The sequence below is a fragment of the Coloeus monedula genome (assembly GCF_965178545.1).
Source record: "Coloeus monedula genome assembly, chromosome: 10".
NCBI classification, from domain to species: Eukaryota; Metazoa; Chordata; class Aves; order Passeriformes; family Corvidae; genus Coloeus; species Coloeus monedula.
Genome location: NC_138790.1, coordinates 13,952,386 through 13,970,230, shown reverse-complemented (window position 1 = coordinate 13,970,230; position 17,845 = coordinate 13,952,386). Strand labels below are relative to the sequence as shown.

At 42.3% G+C, this 17,845-nt stretch overlaps 1 protein-coding gene across 1 annotated transcript in view; it reads right to left on the bottom strand.

Annotated features, from left to right (window-relative positions):
• ATP13A3 (ATPase 13A3) overlaps positions 1 to 16,932 on the bottom strand; it is a 54,121-nt gene extending 37,189 nt beyond the window's left edge. The window contains exon 1 of the mRNA XM_082287821.1: positions 16,922 to 16,932. The gene's annotated coding sequence lies outside the window, so the exon portion shown is untranslated. The remainder of the gene's footprint in view (positions 1 to 16,921) is intronic.
• Positions 16,933 to 17,845: the final 913 nt, after the last annotated feature.

Here is a 17,845-nt window from a genome sequence, read left to right as displayed (position 1 = left end):
TAAACCCCAAATTTCTCAAATTAAAATGTAATTTTTAAAGATCAAGTCTTTAATAAAATCCATGTATGGATACACATAAAAATTATCTATTACTTTTTCTTATGCTCTTGTCATCTGTCTGCTTAAAATGCATGACTAAACTCACACATTTGTATCTTAAACGCTCCCTACTTTCTTCTTTTCAGATATTTGTAAAAAGTCCTGTGATAACTAATAGTTTCTCTTACCAACAAGCAGTCCAGCAGCTGTCCTCTGCACTTGCTTTTGTTACCATGAGTTAGCGAGGCAGTTCTTAATAACAGAGACCCTATCTACAAGGGAAGTCCTGACAAATGAACTATTTTGTCTAAAATCTAAAAAAAGTCTCCAAGGGCTTTTCAAACTGTTATCAAAAGATTAACATATCAAAGAAAATTTGGCACTGCTCGGAATGTTGCTTTTTTTTTCCCTCTTCCCTCCAGTGTGGCTGAACAATTGCAGGACTGTGGCCGGGCTGGCGCGGAGGCTGCGCTTCCAGGCATCAGCCACCCGGTCCAGCTCCTTCTATTCAAACGACAAATGCCTCCCCAGGAGCCTGCAGACACTTGCAGGGCTATGCACAAGCCCTGATACTATCTGCTCAGCTAAAAGCATCTATGCTTCTGACCAAACCCTTCCTTGTATTTACAGCAGTTGCGAGAGAAGACAACAACATCCACATTGAGGAGCTCCAGGCAGCAGGTCAGAAACGCGCACATTTCTCACTCAGCATTTTGCAGTTTATCGCAGTACATAATGAAGTGATCACACACACCAAATCAGACGACCTTTACAGACTGAGTGCTACAAAGCTAAAAGTGAACTTTGTCACTACCTGAACATCACAGAAACAAGGTACTTTTCTGTACAAGACAAGCCTCAACCAGCTCTGCTTTGACAAGAACACTAAAGGCAAATGAAGAGATGTAACAAGGCAGACAGAAAAAGCAAGACACACACATGAGAGAGGCCAAACTTCAAATTCACCTCTGTGCAAAGAGTCAATCTTCCTCAGCACCCTATGCAATCACTCTCAGTAAATAAATCAAAGTAAACTAATACAGAAAGAAAATTAAGAAAAAAAAAACCTGACTGACCTGTCTAGAAAACAATCAAACACAATTCCTATTCCTTACATCTGAGATATTGTCCTAGCAAGTGACTCTTCTGGGTCCAAACAGGCTACTAAAGCACTAAAACTCCTCTTCCAGAACTTATTTACAACAACTGCATCCTCCAATAAGAGACATCTTACACCTCTGTGGTTAAAAATTAAGTTTCTAAATAGTTCAATGTCATTAAAAGCTTTTCATATTTCTGAATAAAAAACACCTTGAAAGTCATCATCTTCAACTGTATCCCAACTAGCTGCCAAAACACAGGAAAAAAAGGGGGTTTTTTTCCAAGTGGGAAGCCAAACATTATTTAGGTCACTCAGAAATTCAAAATTTCTGCACTTTAGAGCTATACTTTCAACAATTTACCCCAAGAAGCAATCAACCCTACAAGGGAAAAGACCTTACAAAGGCAATGTTTACCACTAGGGTAAACCACTAGAGTAACCACTTATTCTTGTTACAGTACCATGAGATTCCCACACACTGAGATCAGTTACCAAACAGTCCCTTTTTTCCAAACATTATAGTAATAAAGTTTTCTTTGATTCATGCAATGGGCATAAAATGGAGGTAAAAGAATTGCTTCACATACACAAAACATCAGCTAATGCTCGATCTCTGCCATAATGGCAGTAATGAAATTAAAACTGAAGAAATACTCAAACTGGAAGAGCCATAACAGGCCAGGAAGAGGAATGAATGTATCTTCTAAGAAAATATTCCATCTGAAATACATCCGAATTCTTAGGAAAGATGAAAACTCAGCCTGGGTGATAGCTGACCATTAGCAGAAGAGGATGGCAGTTCATTTTCCTAAGTGACTGACAGAATGATCAAAAGTGTATTCTTTTGCCCTGACATAGAAGCCGCCTTTCTACATCACCTTACAAGGGCTGTGCATCAGGTGTTGCACAAGACCATTTGGCACATCCAAGGAGACAGTTCTGCACTCATACATACCTCAGGCCAAATGCCAAGATGCTCTGAATATTAAATGTATTTCGAAATTCAAATGCTATAATATGCCTATCAGCATAAAAAACAAAGTACCTCTTACCTAAATACCAGCAGTAAAAAACAATGAAAATGCTTCTTCAAAATTATTCCAGAAGATTTAGAACTTCTTTTCCATGGGCCATGAAAACATTTCTAGGCACACTGAAAAAACCTGTTCTTGACCCAAGACCTCCTCTGCCATTGTGCTAAAGAGACCTCTTGGTCTGTACAACATTTGGCAGCACTGGCCATGCAAGGTTGCATTCGATACATCTGCTTTCAATGCATCTGCAATATTTATCCTCATGTCAGAACTGCCAGCAGGCAAGGAAAGAAGTTCTAGGTATAGCTTAGGAGACTATGATTCAGAAAAAGCACACTTTTAAATGGAGCTATAAAAATAGAAGGAAAAGTCTTATCAGCTATTACTACTTGAGTCTGCAGCTCCTGCCCATGCCGACTGCCAATGAGTTCCACATACAATACCTGAAAAGCTGAACCTAAAACACGAATTTCAATTAAAACATGCTGTAAAAATAAATAAATGGACAAGGGCACAAGGTTAAGGAAATGTAAGGATCAGGAAAAAAATATTTACAAGCACATTCTTCTCAAAATGTATTTCATAACATTGCACACGCTAAAAATCAATCACCAAAAAAGCAAATTTGAACACAACACTGCAAGGGATGGCACCAAAATTTCCACCCACAGTGTCTTGGACATAAGTTCTATATTTACGTTCCAGTCATTCTCCTTTACTTTTTTTAGCATCTATAAAAATAATGTATTATTTCCTAAAATTTCTCCACTGGCAGCTTTTGAAACAGATGGGCAGAATTTGCAGCCACTCAGAATGAAAAAAGGACCATTTAATACACTTGCAATTAAAAATCTTGAAATCTATTTAAACAGCTATAATAAAGTCCTGCTAAAATGCACCTTATGACATCTTGTCACCAAACAGTCTGTAATCAGGATTCATCATTAGTCTCTCTACCTCCACAAAGGAAAGAGTTTCCATGTTGTTCTTTTTGGTTTCTCAGTCTCCAAGGAGATTCTGTATACAAGTATGCCTCCACTCCACATTTTTTGCTTCTCTGGTATGTACCACTGTTGCAGGTACCCAGGACACCATGGTGTGTGCCAGGTGGATTTTGCTACTGGACTTGGAAGGATCCATATGTCTGAGCTGCAGCACAACGCTAGAGATGTCTCACACCACCAAGCAAACCTGATACCACATGTGAGAGCCTCTTTGCCTGTCCCCAAAACATAAAACCCATGTCAAAGACCGCCCTGAAACTCAAACAGATCCCTTTACAGGTGATACACCACTTAGTCAAAGGCCTGGGGCTATCACACTTTTGTGACCATAAAGGTTATGACTTTTACTTCAACATGCACTACCGTGAGCTTACACACATAGTTTAAATGCACCTGTAAAGCTTTCAGTATTATTTGAACATATCTGTATTTTTATAAGCATGTGGTTTACAAACAGAAGAAATACTCTACTTGAGAGGCACCCTCATCCTGAGAAATGCACCTTACAAATATGGGAACTGATGCAGTTTATGGCTCTCCAGTAACTTCCAGCTGAACCCTTAAATACAAAGTTATCCACATAATGTGCAACAGATGCTTGGGTAAGACATACAAACTAAAATAACTATGGAAGATCAAAAATCCTTCAACTATATTTTGAAAGGAGTTAAGGGTATAATTTGTACTACAAACAAAGCTTAACACTTTAGTCAACTAACCAAGCTCTAACAATAAGAATGACATAATAGTTTAATGAATACATGGAAATTTTACAAGTACACGAGCTAAATTTTAACAAAGCCCTCCACTCAATACCTATTTTATCACTTCCCATCTTAGGCTTTCTGTTATAATACAAGCTTTTGTTTCTGTGTTTAGGCTTAAGGAAGACCATTGTATCCAACAATCACCAAACCAAAATTGTATTTACATTTGTAGAGTGTATTCTTTGTAAAGTATACTTTTTGCAGGCTGTAATAGCAATTGCAATGTTTACAGTAGAGTACAGACTACATTAAGGAAAGATAATTCTACATCTAACAATAAACTCAGTATGTCAATTCATCATGATAACAAAGTACTATAGCCAATACTACACTCAAAACTTACTTTCTAACCGGTCTTCAGATCATTATTTTCAGACCACTTAGAAATTTGTTATCAATGTAGCAGCAATGCAGAGGTTGAAGATAGGTTGGAAGAGAATTTAGGAAAGCTGTTGGTCATCTCAAGGACATTTAGTTAACCATTTTACCACCCAACCTCAGCATCTCATTTATCTTACTTCAAGCAGCAGCTATTCACATTAATGAAAATTTTAAACTGAAAAACCAAGCACCAAAAATCACAATCAACCAAAGCTTGTTCTTACTCTCAGGCTCACAGAAGCAGTCTTTACCTGTTTCCTTTCAGCTCTGGATCTCTTACCTAGCTGCCATGAGGGAAAGAAGACACGTCCCATAGTCAGGGAATCCAACAAAGCATACATTTATTTTGGACGCTTGTTAGCTCTTTTCTCTCTTGGAAGAGTATACCAGACATTTGGGTTAGAATTCACAGACTGTGTTTTGTTTGTTCTTGGAAGAGAAAGTTAAACTGTTCCAAATACCTTGGGTAAGGCATGGCGCCATTACACCCAGCGTGAGTTCTCAATAGCTGAGCACTGAAGCTGTTTCCAAAGAAACGTTCCTTTCTCACACGAGGCGTGAACTTTACTCAGCCCTTCTATGTGATTAAATAACCAAGACTATTATGGTCAGATAATGGGGATGGCAAAGATGCCCCATCCCAGCACCAAGAGACCCGCAGCCACTCTAGAGGAGAACTGGGAGTCTGAAGACCTGGACCCAGCAACAATGGGTCCTTTCAAGGAAGCATTTCCCCTTAGGGGCCGTGCCAAGAGCCCAACCTTTCCTGTGTGGCTGCCGCCTTATTGTGCGATGTAGAGTATCTGCTTCCTGGGATATATTTGCTTTTGTAGTATGGATGCTCAATAAAAGGAGGCAATGACTTTTTTTCCTCTTCCTCTTATATTCTTGGAAAATACTTTTGAGGTTAACATAAGAACATTTGAATTAAATTTCTCTTCATCTGCAAGGAGATCATCAAGCACAACCAGACTAATCACAAGAGATGAACTTTCCTCCAAAGTTTAGACATTTAACTTTTGTTTCCTCAGAAGCACATATAGTGGCATACAGCTATGACTACAGCAGTCATACTCACTGTAAGCAAGCAACTGGCTTTCACGTCTTCCTTTCCCAGCCTAATTATGACTTAGTACCTTTCACTGCTTTCAGCCAAGCATGCTCAGACAAAGCAGCAGTATTTCTTCCGTTTCCTGAAGTCAAAATGTAAAACTAAGGGAGTCTTAAGTTCAACTATATAACTACTAAACGTACACAACACAAGAGTATATTCCAGAATAATAGAAATAGCATCAAATTGTACTCATTTCTAAAAATGTATTCTGTAAGAGAATCTATATATTAAACCTGGGGTTTCTAATGCTTACTGAAAGTACTATTTTTTGAAGTAGTCAATAAATTGACAAAGTCTGAAGTATGTGGCACACTCACTTTACTTAGACCAGAAACACTTCAAGGAAAGAGCTCTTGTGTGCAAACAACTCGTCAGTCAATAGAAATACTGTGCAAGACAGGAATTGCTAAAACTCTAATATCTAAATATCATATAACAACACCAAATATTCAAGTTAAAAGACTGTGTAAAAGAATGATATTCAATTTAAGATGGCACATATGACAATTTATTTGTCTTGATCTCAAAGTAACTGAAATAATTCCCAGAAAAATCTGCAAAAAAGTTCCATTCCGAGACTGGACTGCTGTAGAGGACAATTTTCTTATGCACAGGAATTTATGGGACCTCACAGCTTAGCTCCTGAAGATGATTAATTTACTCTCAGAACTACCATATGAGGCAAGATGAGAAAACCAAGGGGGAAAACTTGCGCTCCCTGTTTCCAGGAAAAGAAGTTTGACAAAGTCAAGAACAGAACAGACATACAGGACTGTAACATTTAACTCTATGCTTCCATGCCTGTAATGTAAAGCTTGTCCCACATCCATCTAGCTACTCCGTCCCAGTCATTCAGACCAGTCCTACAAATCCAGAAGAGCTTTAGAGATTTAATAAACAGTTATATTTCAGAGAAGGACTTCTACAATCCATGAATTTCAAATAACTCCCCGCATTCTACTACATTTCATCACTACCTTAAATAGCTCAATTTAAATGACACTGTGCAGTGCTTCTGTGCCCCTTGGGAATGACTTCTACAGCATCAGCAGTGGGAGACATCTCCTGTATAACGGAAACAGACTGCAGAAATTTGACAAGGAATATCCCTTCAACTGCTGCAATGTTCTCAGTCCTAATGACCATCAGTAAAGGTCTTGAGACTTGCTTCTCCCATAAGTAATAGCTTTTACTTATCAGTCCATTTATAGTTAACTTTTATCCTGCACGCTTACCTTAAAGGAAAAATTCTGCCTTAACATATCTTGTCTAGAGCAACATTTTTATCTGTTTGAAATACCTTTTTCAGAACTTTTTTCTCTCTCTCCTAGCCTATAAAATTTTTTGTAACAGTACTAAGAGGTGTAACTGTATCCATCTTCTCTTCCTGGAGGAGGAAAGTTAGTTTCCTTAAAAGCAAGACTGAAATGTTTCAGGTACATGAAGTGTATCAAGGAGTGCTTTTTCCTCAAGCATTGACCTCACTAACTGAAATATCATCACTGTCTAGCCAAATATTCTGAAGTAGCCTCTTCCCAGATAGCTCTAATCCAGATGCTCGACTCAGCTTTCCCCCTTCAGCCTTGCTTTTTCATAAATGTTAGGTGAAAACAGAGGTCAGCTTCCTAAAGCACCACTGAGGACTTGCCACTTACATTAAATGCCCAAGTGGCTTTAACTCCATACCCTTTGTATCAAAGCCACAGAAGAACAGAAAGCTGGGCTGAAGGCTAATAGAGCAACAAAACAATAGGCCAGAAAGGTCAGATAAAACGTGCATTTCCCCTGCCGTCAAGGAGACAGCACAGAGAGAGTCACGTAATGATGCTCCCCAGTGCACAATCTCCAGTCCCAGGGACTTTTAGTTCAAGAGCTTCATGAGCCAAATACCCTATCAACTTATTTAGAACTAACTGGACTTTTCCTGGGGTTTTTTAAATTATTTTGTGGCACATTTTAAGCCTGCCAACATTATACACAGAACTCCTGAGTTCATAGAGAAGGATTCATTTTTCCCTTATTTTGACCCTCAACCTATTAACTTTATGAACGTGCACTTCGGTTTCTCCTTGGCTACAGCATTCGGAAAAGGCAACTGCCAAACAACTACTTAATCTGAATATAAGCAAAATAATAAAAAATGCTTTGAAAAAGACTGAAGCTCTGAACATTACCTTACTTCTATGGGAAATTAAGAAAAGAATCAAGCACAAGTCACTGTAATTTTACTATCATTCAGGTTGATATTATAGGTACCAAGCCCTTTTTCATAGCTGTATATACTCCCACACTTTCAAAATTAAAAAACACTAACCCAGCTAAAATCAAAATTAGTATCCAAAGATCCAGGCTGTTCACTGATAGAGGGATGCAGAGATATAAAACACATTCTTCAGGAAACTAACATAGGTAAGATGGGAGGATAGAGCAAAACACCATGCAGATGATTCACCACAAAATACTGCCTCACAAGCTTAGCAAACTCAAGTGCCTGGGTATAGCTCAATGTCTGCACTACCAAAAATTACAAGTCTCCAAGAACAGTGAGCTTTACAAAAGGTGAACTACTTCCATTAAGCTAGGCCAACAAAAAGTTATTTTCTTAGGGTGCACACTAAAATATTCTCAACCCAATGCATTCTTCTTTTGCCAGTACCTCATCAACCAGCACTACTGTTTGACTATAGGCTGTGTGAGCTCTTCCACCACACCCATCCGTGTTACATACAAGTGTTATCACGCTTCAACTACAACAGACAATTATGGCATTTAAGATACTGTTTCTTCACAGACATTATGCCAGCAGAGGATGACAGCAAGCAGGAAACTGAGAATATACATTTGTTTTAAATGCAAGGTGCAGACTACACTAATTCAAAACACCTTGCACTGAAACCAGAGCCAGACTCCTATGACCTGTTCCAGAAATGGACTTATGTGGAACAGCATCTCCAGCAAAGAGACAGCTGCTAGTTAACACAGCAGATAGTCACTACTGAAATGAGCATGGGCTAAGAACTGGGATTACAAATGCTAGCAGCATACCAGTACCATCTTAAGGCATAAAAATCCTACACAATACATGCTCAGAATGCAATTATGCCAACAGTCTTCCTACTGAAAAAACCTGTCTCTCTGGGGAAGGGATTTTGCTGGATAATGGAAAGGGTGGCAGAAGGAAGAGTTCTATAAGGACACCTCCATCTGCACACTACTGAGTAAGGACTCTGTCAGGCTGACAAGACCGTAAGCAATTTTTCATTGTGCTCTTGCCCTACAAAAGGCATGCAACTTGCATGGTGAAATTTGTGTGCTCCTACATTTTTGCCTGTTCATTACTAAAGTTATTTCTGCTGGAGAAGACAAAGTTATAAAAACCAGCAACCTATATTACTAACAAAAATTAAAATTTGCAGATGAACTAAGGAAAATTAAGAAGTTAGGAGCACAAGCAGACTTTCAACCAACACTGAAACGCAACAACAGTTTTCCAAGTGCTTCAGTTCACCCAGACACACTACATGTGCCTCTGCTCCAGACACATGTCCTTCACCACAGGTTAATCTCACCCAAGCAGTAGAAAGCCATCACAGCAGTACAACTGCAACGAACAGGCAGAAGCTGTGTTTCATCCATACACTGTTGGCATTTAAAGTCTGGCTGTCCGAACTGGACTCAACACCATCACTCCTTACCACAACACACATCTTCTATACTGCCAGTATTACAGCCCAGTAGGCTGACCCTAGCAATAAAGCATGGCTATGACGCAGGGAAGTAATGTCAAGACCCTCTCTCAAAGCACTACTTAAGGTTTTGAGGTCCTCACCAAATGGACCAGCTGAAGATAGGGTTAATCTAAAGAATGCACTCTGCAAGACTGCACATTTGACAGCCCTTTTATGTTTCCGTTTGAATTACCAGTTGGTCTGAAAAGAACTTTCTGCTGGCTTGTCAGCAGATCAGGAGTACTGCTCTAGTGACAGAAGCACCGCTTTCAGACAGCAGCACCCTCAGCCAAAGACCACTCAAGCCAGTGGAACAACCCTTTGAATTCACTGGGCTTTGGATCAAGCCTTCACAACTTAGTGACAACTGCAGATATGTTAAGAACCCTCCACACCTCTAAGATAGAAATAGTTCCCCTGACTGAGAAACAGACGTAAGAAAAATCATCCCTCTGCTCAGAGAAAAAAAAATTTCTAGCAAACAGTAATAGGACTTTTCAGGAAATGAACCTGTACACAAAAGTTCTACAGTTCAATAAATATTATTATGGGGTAAAGGTAAGGTCAGGCTCGTAGTGTAACTTAACTGTACAGTCTCCCTATTGGAGGCCAACCATTACCCCTGTCATCGACCTTTCAGCTCCTGCTATCTACTGCTGCATTAAATGTAGCCAGCAGAAAATAAACTCTTGCTATTGTTGACGTGAAACACCATGGCAGATCTTAAGGGCAGAGTTCATAAGGGTAACTGTACTTTTCTTCAATGATTTGGAGACGTGCGTGGTATGACAGCGAAATGCACAGGATTAATTGAAGTGTTTTCACACATTCCAGTTATGTTACAAATCAATTGCTGAAATAGAAGGAATAGCTGGATCCTTTGTTTTGTCATGCAATCTACTGCAGACAATCAAAAGCAATTATAACAGTGCATAAAAATAATTATATATGAAATAGCATGGCTATACTTGCAGTTGGACTTTCCAGTTTGCAATGGGTCCATCCTCACTTAGGCTCCCTGTAGTGGTGAATATACCACGGTAGGGGAACTGCAAAGAGATCTTCAAAGCCAAAGGCAGATCTTTGTAACTATGGATGAGAAATATTATAAGATTATCACCTGAGTCTAAAGGAGTAATCTGAAAGCTACTAAGACTACTAAAATGAATGGAAACTCATCAGTGCTCTGCTAGGCTTAACTCGCACAGACATTGCGACCATGTAGTACCTCCACCATGGAGGTTTAGAACATCCTGACAGCACAAGAAAACTTGCTCCATTTGCAGGAGGCAGCATCCAAGAGAAGGAAGTAACATCCAGTACACCATGTTTCCAAACCAATACAAACACCACAGTTCTAACCATTTGAATCTGTACAAGATCTTCTAAACACACATGATACTACCAAGAGATTGACAAAAAGAATCCTGTGTATTTCTCCCTCATTGGCTCAAACTTGACATCAACTAAAACTAGAATCCTATAAAATGAGATTAAAGGGACATTAATAGTGAGTTTGTCTATTCTCCAACCTAAACCATATACCAGTCCTTCTAAACACACAAACTTGTTATTCATGGCCACAAGTAAAGACATCTTAAAGTACTATTTCTACTGTGAGAAATGTTAAAAGTATAATTGGTGTTTTCCATGATGAAACTTAATCCTATTTCAACCTGTCCATCATGGTCACTGAAAATAGCATTTCCTTCTTACAAATCTTTTAAATACTTGAAATCTCTTACATTCCCCCTAAACTCCTCATCTCTTGCCAAAATAACTTGGATTTTTTCCACATTTATGAAGTTGTTTCCTCGAACTCTGATCACTCACTTTCTCTACTCTGAACTCCTTCCAAGTGGTCCAAATTCTTCTTGAATCTTGGCACCCAAAACAGATGCTGTCTGCACAGACTGTACATCAACAGCAAACAAAGCCAACGGATTAAAACTTTACATCTCTCAGACAATACTCCTGTTTAAACTTTCCAGTAAGATATTTGTCTTCTCTGCAAACAGCATGACACTGACTCATGTTCAACTTGTGATCCAGTACACCCCCAGGTCCTTTTTCTAGTAGCTAACCAGTTATTCCTCACCCTGCATCTCCACAGCTGGTAATTTCTGCCTAAGTGCAGTACTCTGCATTTGCCCCTATTGAATGTCACACTATGTTTCAGGTTATTTTGAACTCTCATCATGTCCTCCAACACACAGTCCCTGAGAATTTAGTAAGCACATTTAATCAGCCAGTTGACTAATGTTTTCCTTGAAGGCAACCATACCCAGGACAGAATCCTTCAAGATAACCTCTCACTTTAACACTGGATTGTTAATTACAGTTCTCCAGATAGGATCATCTACCCCCAGATCATGCCTTCATTTACTTATGAGGCCATTAAAATGAGGAAAACCTTATTAAATCAATCAATTAATTCAGGAGACAAAACCTCCACTGCCTCTGCTACAGCCACAGAGCCTTCTGCTCTGCAGTAAAAAGGTATTAAGACTTCAGACACAATTACTTTTCCCACAAATCAGTTCATGCTGCTGTATCTTCCATGCACTTGAAAACAGAATGTTTGCTTATTAATCTCAACTGATGGAAAAAACTGAGACAAACTGAACTGTCAGACTGCAACTCATCTTCCTCAGCTCTTTTCCCTTGTAACTGTCTGAAGACTCATCCTTTCCCAGTCTTCTAGTACTTCCGCACAGTTCTAGATAATATTTTTGAGCTGTTTTGAGAATGGTACAGTTAAACTTATCAGGGCTAGTAGACACAAACATCTAGTGGAAGTACGCTGTAGTGCAAATATAGTCACAAATATTCGTAAGATTAAGCACCTGCATGACACTGTGAAAGAAGACAAGCAAAATAGGCCCTAAGCATTTCAGATGTCCTGCACCTTCTGTAGATACATGTGCTCCCCATGAATCAAGTGAGACACTTCCCAGTCTTACTACTACTACTACTAACATGCTTTTACAGGTAGCTGGCTTTTATGTCTCTTGCTACTTGCCATTTCATTTGCACTTCAGCCTTTGTGATATCTGCCTCTACCACTCTTTTACACATGTTCTTCACAATGTGACTCACTTTCACACTATACATGTATTTTCTTCTTTCATCCCAAGTCAGTAAAAGCTTGCAATATAAGCTGCTCTTACTACTCTCTCTCTCAAAAGCCTTCCCATTACACTGTTCTGTCACCTGCCTATCCTTTAAAAGAATCAGCTCTGATTTCACAGCCATTGCCATTTATCACCTTCCATTTTGACATCTTCTAGCTAGAATAAAATCTAAAGGAGCTGCCATTTTTGTTGCTGCACGTACCCTCTAAACTGAAAATATCACTGCCATATAACTTGGCTAAAGGTCAAAAAAGAAAGTTGGGTATTTTGATTTTGAAGGATGACCTTTTAATCTTAAATACCACATAAAAAAATCTCAATCCAACTAAAAAGTAATGGACTTGCTACCAGTTCTACTACCACATCCTCATCCAAAGCTGCTTTAAGATGAACCATGCAATGTCACAATTCTAATAAAGCAGAACCAAACCAAAAAAAGGGCTAAACTCTTTCAAATTAAAAACACACAATGAAAAAATTAAAATACAGAATGAACGCAAATGCAGCTAATTCTGGTAAGTTTGACAGGATTACAAATGTGATTGATACTGCACCACTTCAGAGCAAGCAGCAAGATTTCATGGCCAGGGAGAATCCTTCCCAATCCCAATCCATGCCACAGCGCTCCATGAAGATGGTGCTGAAATGATACATTTTAGAAAAGGAGCAGCAAGACACAGCACTTCAGCTTTTTGTGCAGATCACATCCATAACTCCTGAACAGAGACTGTGAATCACCCATCCTTTTGTATTTAAGCCTGCTTTTCAGCCACCAAAATTTAAAGTTTACAGTCTTATTTCTATCAGGAATAAAGGTGTCAGACTTGGAGCTATAATACAACTACAGTTTACTACAAAATGAACTTTTGTTCTCTCCTATGCAGATTATTTAACAAAGGAAGCAGCTTTTTTATGAATGAAAACTATTTTTAGCTCATTGTGTAACAGTGAAAGGGAAACATTTTAGCATTACAGTTATTTAAAACATTTTCTTCCAAGTTTTATTGTGAAATTAGGATTTTTGAGCTAGGATTTGTCTTGTATGAACCCTCTCATGCTAAACATAACCAGATCCAAGCACTAGTCAAAATGTTGTGGTATTTTTCACCACTGAAAGTCCACAAAACCTACTCATCTGTACAACAGCATGACTCCAGACCCAAAGCAGGTTTGTCCATAGTAGATGCCATGCTGTGGAGACCAGTAATCCCTGCTCAAAAAACATGCACTTAAATACAAGATCTGTTCTCCAAGGCAATTCTTGAAGACATTCAAAAGATGAGCCTGAACACACACGGCAGAACCACGTATTTTCATGTTATGTTAATAAGGCTTGGGCACTGACTAAATCTAAGGAAACCTTGTATTTCTGATTTCCAGAACTCAAGAGTTTTAGAAGATTTAACTAAAGGACTTTGTTTCACAAGGCAATAAAGGAATGAAACATCTCTCCATGCTAGCTACCATCAGGTTCATACCACACAGACATTAAATAAGAAAAGTGTTACAACCATGCTCCCTGGTCTGCAGTTAAAGATGCCTGAGCACAACACTCAACAGAGACATTTATCACAACAGAAGTAATAATTTCTACAACAGACCTTGGACAAGCTAAGTCAAAGTAATCCCCTGTTGCAGATATCTGTTGTGTACAGAAATAAAGCAAACGCTATCTGAAGGTTTCCAGAAAAAGGAACAAGGGTGCAATGGTCAAAATGCTTAATGAAAACCTGACCTTTCCACGCCAGTTCCCAGTTCTAGTGCAGATTTCCTCTACAACCTGGACAATCCACTTGGATCTGGCTTTAACAATGAAAAGTTATTTTACTTTCACAGAATAAAAGGAATTTGTCTTCATCCCACAGAAAATTAATGTCTTGTTGGCTGTTTTATACTCCACACAGAAAACAGTAGGATACTACCTCCTCAAGGCAAATGAGAAGAAATAATCTGAGGGTTCCATGTCAATACAGAATTTTTTTAAATTTCCTTTTTCAGAATAATTTATTAGGAGCCCAGCAAAATAGCTTGTCTGACGACCCATGCCTGTCACATGGCACAGGAGCAGAACAGGCCTGAATCATGAAGTTTCTCAATCACTCACACATCATGATGCAACTTCCCTTCCTGCTAGGCAGCCCCCACACTCCATTGCAGACACTGCAAGCTTCCTGACCAGGCAGCTGGGACCTTTCACCCCTCTCTCTCCAGGTTATGGATGAATCAGTGCCTAACAATGCCATGAGGTCCTCCCCAGACTAGAAAGAAATGAAAAAGAAATACAGGAACAGACGCATGTTCTAGAAGACAACTAACAAAAAAATGTAAGGGGGGAGAGCAAAACGAGTTCAAAGTCTAGAGAGCACTACTGGAAGATACCAAACAGAGCTTGGAACAGCACCACTGCTCTTGGGAGGTATTTGGGAAGGCAGCAGCTGCTGTCCAGCAGCTCTGCTGGAGTCTGCAGAACTGCTCAGACCCTTTCACTGCTTATACCTCCTTGTGTCATGAACAGTCAGCCTTGGTCAAAACCAAAGTTAATAAAAAGATCTCCCTTACTCATTTTCTGAAGCACTTTAAAAAATGATAACCTTGCAGCACATCACTTTTTCATAGCTGACCTAGGTGCTCACACTAGAACACTCCATGTAGCCAAAAGCCAGTGTTCTTTCCCACAGGTGAGTACACCAACAATAGATGACATTTTTGTTTCACTAAGTCATGTTAATGATATGCTTCTTAGAAGTCAGGAGAGTTAGATCAGTACCAATAGATTTCCAAGTCAATTGTACAGTTCCAAGTTGGCACAGCATATTTTCTTTAAAATTTGTGGAACTGTAATTAAACAACAAGAAAAAGCAGCTAACAAAAGCAGTAGTACACAGCCATCAGTGTCATGCCAAATACCAAGACAAACATTTCCTCAGTATATGTGCAATAAAGATGCACTGCTTCACCCATGGCACTGATACAGGGACATTAAGTTTATGAGAACCACACTTCTACCACAGAGTAAATTTAAATAATGCCAAAAAAAGCCGTTTCTCCACAACATCAAGAAAATCAATATTCTACAGGATGTAACGGTGTTGTATATAATTTTAAAAAAAGGTAAAAGTGGCAATTCTTTCAAACATGATGGAACTGAGGGCTGAAAAATATTGCTAACCTGTCTGAAGAGCCAGTGTGCGGACAAATCTCATACATACAACAGCCAAGTCACCTACAACAACAACAAAAAAAAACGACAAAAAAAACAGAGTAATGAATAGGCTAAATGGAACATAATCTTGATTGCCCTTGCTAAGAAAACACCATACAATTCCAGTGACTGCATACAGCAAAGAAAACACACTAATGAATTCTAAAGCTGGTGCAAAACTCAGCAACCTCAGAAGAGAAAGCAGTCAGACAGCGTGGCCAGACAACTACCATCACTCATGTTAGAACAGTTTAGAGTTAACCATCTCCCACTGCTGGAGGCAATGCTGTCTCAGCTTCTTGAAGGGCTCCAAAAGTATCTTCCAACTACAGCACCTGCAGGGATACACTGATCCCAGCAGGCAAGCCAGAACACTGATGGTAGTAGCAAGCTTTCAGAGCCAATACTGTAGATACTCAAGTTTTTCTTCACCTTAAGTATCAATTCTGTTTAAATTCTCAATGTTTAATTCACCTAGTAGCTGTTTATCCCTGAACAAGCATAAACAGGCCTCCTCTTAGGGATGACGCAGTGGTTGTCAGAGGTGCTCACATTGCGAGATCCCCATCTCCGTAGCTCAGCTGATAGAAGGTGCTCTATAACCTTCGTCAGCATCAGGAAAACGCACTGACTCATGTGCTGAATAAAGGATGAGACGCACTGAGTCCTCGTCTTGGGATTCGAAAGTTTCTCTTTGGTACACGATCACCAGCATTCCCCACCGACCCCGCCACTGCAGAACACGCTGACGTGTGCCCAGGCAGAGGAACGCGCGGTGTTCGGTAGCCGGGACCGCCGGCAGAACTGGGGGCTGGGCTGAGAGGACAGAGGAAGCGGCACGGGAGAGCTGCCCGAGCTGCCGAGGGTGCCCCGAGAGCCCGCGGCGGCCCCTGGGCAGCGCGGGGGGGCGGCCGGGCCGCTGGGCCAGCGCCGCACGTGTCCGGACACCGGCGGCAGGGACACGCCGGCGGCAGGGACACGCCGGCGGCAGGGACACGCCGGCGGCAGGGACACGCCGGCGGCAGGGACACGCCGGCGGCAGGGACACGCCGGCGGCAGGGACACGCCGGCGGCAGGGACACGCCGGCGGCAGGGACACGCCGGCGGCAGGGACACGCCGGCGGCAGGGACACGCCGGCGGCAGGGACACGCCGGCGGCAGGGACACGCCGGCGGCCCGCGCCCCCGGCCACGCGCGCCCCTTCCCCGGACGGCGGCGCTGCCCCGGCCGCGGGACCCGCTCCACGGCACCGGCCCCGCCACGATCCCCGCGCCCGCGCCGGGCCGCCCCGCGGGGGCTGTCGCGGGTGGAGAAGCGGCCGGCGCGGCTGAAGGGCGCTGCGGGCGGCCGCGCCGCGCCGCGCCCGGGGCGGCGGAGACTGCGAGCGCCGCTGGAGGCCCGCGGACCCTCCCTCACCTGCCGGGCCGGGCCGTGCAGTGCAGTGCCCGCGGCCCCACTCACCGGCGGCCTCAGCGCAGCCCCATCGCCGGCGGGGCGGGCGCGGGACCGGCGCGGGACCGGCGCTCCCCCCCCACCCCGCCCGCCGCGCGCGCGGCTGCGGCTGCCTCGCGAGGCGCGAGCGGATCCGCCGCCAACCGGCTGCACGCGCCGGCCGCGCTGGGCGGGGCGGGCGCGGAAGTGACGGCGGCGCGGCACGCGCCAGCCCCGCCCCACGCCGGAAGCGCCGGGTGTCGCGCGGGGCCGGGGGGCGGGGCCGGAGGGGCGGGGCTTCGGAGGGGGCGGGGCGGGGGAGCACGTGAGGACACGGCTGTGGGGACATGGATGTGAGGGACATGGATGTGAGGACATGGATGTGGGGACATGGATGTGGGGACATGGATATGGGGACATGGATGTGAGGACATGGATGTGAGGACACGGCTGTGGGGACATGGATGTGGGGGACATGGATATGGGGACATGGATATGGGGACATGGATGTGAGGACATGGATGTGGGGACATGGATGTGGGGACATGGATGTGGGGACATGGATATGGGGACATGGATGTGAGGACATGGATGTGGGGACATGGATATGGGGACATGGATGTGAGGACACGGCTGTGGGGACATGGATGTGGGGACATGGATATGGGGGACATGGATGTGGGGACATGGATATGGGGACATGGATATGGGGACATGGATGTGAGGACACGGCTGTGGGGACATGGATATGGGGACATGGATGTGAGGACACGGCTGTGGGGACATGGATGTGGGGACATGGATATGGGGACATGGATATGGGGACATGGATGTGAGGACACGGCTGTGGGGACATGGATGTGGGGACATGGATGTGGGGACATGGATGTGAGGACATGGATATGGGGG